The sequence below is a fragment of the Brachyistius frenatus genome, unplaced genomic scaffold (assembly GCF_029030835.1).
Source record: "Brachyistius frenatus isolate BFR_SWC_R1_liver_20210118 unplaced genomic scaffold, ASM2903083v1 Contig_489, whole genome shotgun sequence".
Taxonomy (NCBI): domain Eukaryota; kingdom Metazoa; phylum Chordata; class Actinopteri; family Embiotocidae; genus Brachyistius; species Brachyistius frenatus.
The window spans coordinates 41,195-45,067 of NW_027211088.1; the positions used below are offsets into that span (position 1 = coordinate 41,195).

Here is a 3,873-nt window from a genome sequence, read left to right on the forward strand (position 1 = left end):
TGTGGTCTCTTGCTGTTCTGTGCTTTTTATATACAGATAAATAACACTTTTATGAATAAACTTTTTTAAACCAGTTTACAGTTTAAAGAAAAAAAATGAATAATGACACCGTAAGTTATAAGCACTAAATATTAAACGCAAATTAAAATGACGATGAGTAAAACGACGTAAAATCAGCTGTACAAAAACCAAATTAGGACTCCCGAGACTTTCTCGTGAATGAAGCCACCACCCGAGGCTAACAAACATCCGAGGTATCAGCAAACATGTAGAGTTAATTAAGTCTTTATTTATTCTCAATCCAAAATGCAAGCTGCTTCACAGTTAAAAGTCCTGCTCTACACCCAAAGGAAAAAAAACAAAACACATCCGACTTTTAAAGAGAACAGCTGTTTTGTTTATGAGCGGTTGAAACAAACAGGGTTTTGTTTTTTTTCTGTTTTATGTCCTACAAATCACTCTTCCGCACAACACCGTCTCCAGTTTGTCCCGCCGAGGCGTCACCTGCCTTTTGTGCCGGCTGCAATAGCGTGAAAAGAGGAATCGGTGTTTGTGAGGGACTTTAAGAGGCCTGCAGCTAACAGCTCGTAACAAAAGGAGTTGTTTGGTCCAAACCCTCGTTGGGGTTGAGGGGGGGCTGCCGGTGGGGGGGTGGAAGAGTGGAAGGGTGGAGGTGTTTGAGGAAAGGGGTGAGGCGGGGGTGAGGGGAGAGGGGTTGATTGCCTGTACTCAAATGATTGCTCCGGGCGATCCAGCCACATGAAGGTCTGCTTGGTAACTGCAGACGGCAGGTAGAAAAAGTGTAAATCTGCACCTGAGAGCAGGAAAAGAAAAGAAAAAAAGAGTCTTTACTATCATCTAGTGGCAGCTGGAGGGAACTGCAACCACAATGTGTCCCTTCTGTAACCCCCCTTTGAGATCTCCCTTCAGTAGAAAAAAAAACTCCCCTCCAACCAGGAAGATGTCAATTTGTTGATTGACGTGTCGATGACGGACAGCTGGTACAACAAACTTGCTGGTGGGGATTTTTTTTCCGGCAAAACCCCCGCGCCGTGTAATTTAGGCGGGAAAAACGAGCTGGCATGGAAGAGCTGGATTTCGACACCGCTAAACCCTCGTGGCCGGCTTGACCTGGTGGCCGTTTGTGGTACTGCAATTATAAAGTCCATTCATTTCAAACATGCTCCGTAAAAGGCACAATATGGCAGACAGAAGTTAACGTGGAAGAAATTGCCGCAGTCCCCCAGACCACGATAAAGTAAAAGTCAACGTGGGTTTTCCCACAATCAATCAATCACAATTAATGTAAACAATCACCATGGCGACAATCGAGATGGGGGGCGGGGGGGGGCACTACTTTGCTGATTCTGCGATCACAGGTGGGACAAAACTCGTCATCCGCAACCGTCCTCTACGTTTCGAGCGTTTTCCAGGGACGTTACAGTCACGGGACTCGTTTCCGTGTAGTTCCCACGTCACATCTGTATACCGCCTCCACAGCGCCGCTCGCTGGTCAATGTGTATATTGCGCCCTGCGTGTCGACGTGTAGTTTACGTGCCTTAGACTCTTTTAAAGACGCTCGCAGACACCTGAAAGCCACAAAAAACTTAGAAGTCACGTCTTGTATGTTTAACAGGAGTCGAAACTGAAAATGACAAAACCGCGGTTTAACCCGCTGGAGCGCTTCGCTCACCATCACATCTGAGTTTTGAGAAACTCTGTGGCTTGAGGTGACGGACGGCAGCTGAAAAGGGACCAAAACAAAACAGGTCAAAGCTGACAGACAGCAGCCTAAGATAAGATAACTAACAAATAAATAGATAGATAGATAGATAGATAGATAGATAGATAGATAGATAGATAGATAGATAGATAGATAGATAGATAGATAGATACTTTATTAATCCCCAAGGGGAAATGCTTTCGCTACAGCAGCATTTATAGATACAGGAAAGAAATATTCAATATATACAATTATATATATATAATATTTGAATCAATAAAAACACCTTTATAGTATTTTAACGCAAAATTAACCAAACAAAGAAAAATTTCGAAATTTCAAAAATTGAACTTACGAAAACGCCCTCCGTGTTTAGCGTCGAGATCTCGTTGCAGGAATCCGTCGGTCTCAGTTTGTGTTGTGAATCTTCTCTCTTTCCCAGTGAGACAACAAGCCTTTATCGGCCCAGCTGAAAGACCCGGTTACTGAATGGGAATGATGGGAAAAGATAATGCGCCCTTCTCTGCACAATTACTGATGAACTGTGGAGCTGTTGTGGAGCCGAGCGCTGCAGCTACTCATGCATGTGAGCGGGGAGGTCCACGCTGGTTTTTCCCAGAGCTGCAGCCGACGGTGCCTTCAGGTCACGTGGGAAGAAGCGGGACAAACAGGATCCCCCCCCCCCCCCCCCCCGTTTTTTTTTTCCGGTCAAATCCTCATTTTACTAGAGAGACTTTATTGGCTTTTACAAAATATTGAACTTAGAGAGGACGAATGAAACGTGACGCATCGAGGAAGTAAACAAAGGCTCTGCGATTGTTTTACGGCTCGACGTGACATTTTTCAACAAACATTCATGATCCTCAGAGGATGAATCTTACAGATTTTGGTGATCCTTTGAGTCTTTTCCCCCTCTAGCGCCACCACGAGGTTCACATTTGTTTTGTTTTGTTTTTTTTAAGCTTTTTCCTGATTTCTGATCGTTCTCTTCTTCTTTATACAAGTTTTTTTTTAACTTCTCTCCGGCTCGTTCTCGGAAGAGAAACCGGTGTTTGGTTTCTGTAACCTGCCGATTTTAATTTGTGCCGCCTGATGATCATATTGCAGCTTTTGACTTCCTTCCAATAACGTTTGAAATCACTTTTATTTTGAAATAATTCACGAAAGTTCATTCATTCAGTGAAAAATCATTGTAAAAGTGGCTTTAAGTCGTCCGTGTGATTGATAACGGTGTTGCTGTCGGTGTTAGTGCAGCATCAGTGATGCCGACATCGGTAGCATTAATATTTTAACCCGATCTCTGCCGATGTCGAGTCTCTGGAGGTCAGCAGGTCAAACTGGGGCGCCGACCTCGTTATGATACGGCTCGACTGAGCATGCTCAGTCCGGTCTACGCATGCGCGCGCGCGCGCACACACACACACACACACACACACACACACACACACACACACACACACACACACACACACACACACACACACAGTCAGACAGATGTCCCAGGCTGCAGCTCGAGCCCATTAGCCGTGTTTAATTATTGATCTCTATAGAGTTCTCCAGCAGGCAGATGGAGAGGGAGAGACACACACACACACACACACACACACACACACACACACACACACACACACACACACACACACACACACACACACACACACACACACACACACACACACACACACACACGATACACTCACTTATGTGTTATGATGTCATCAGTCGTTGTGTGTACTTCTCTCCAATAATCTCATCAGGACGATGAGTCCGGCATCTTGTCGGAGGTCTGAGACTAAAAATATTTCAATCCAGTCTCTGATTTGTGAAAAATGACTAGATTATTTTAAAAGAAGGATTAAGTTGCAGTTGAAAATACACCTGGAAAAAAAATAAAAAAAAAAATCTATTTATGAATAGATATCCAGCGGTTTACCTGCTGCATGTGATGACAAACAATAACGGCAATCAACGTGAAAGAGAGAGCAGCGTCCAATCCTGTGGTTTGAATTTAGTGATGGGCGGGGCTTCATTGTGGTTCACTATCAAATACAAATAAATAAATTCAATAAATACAACTAACCGCAACACAGCTGTTCCCTTCCCTTTACTTAGATTTTTTTTTGTTGCTTTGTTTACATGTTTTTTAATA

General features: G+C 43.7%; 1 long non-coding RNA gene across 1 annotated transcript; it reads right to left on the reverse strand.

Annotated features, from left to right (window-relative positions):
• LOC138614370 (uncharacterized) lies at nucleotides 1–2,303 on the reverse strand. The gene is made up of 3 exons (XR_011310268.1): nucleotides 2,080–2,303; nucleotides 1,695–1,745; nucleotides 1–814 (listed from the first exon to the last, which is right to left on the reverse strand). It is a non-coding gene; the product is annotated as an uncharacterized lncRNA (long non-coding RNA).
• Between the last annotated feature and the right edge of the window lie 1,570 nt (nucleotides 2,304–3,873).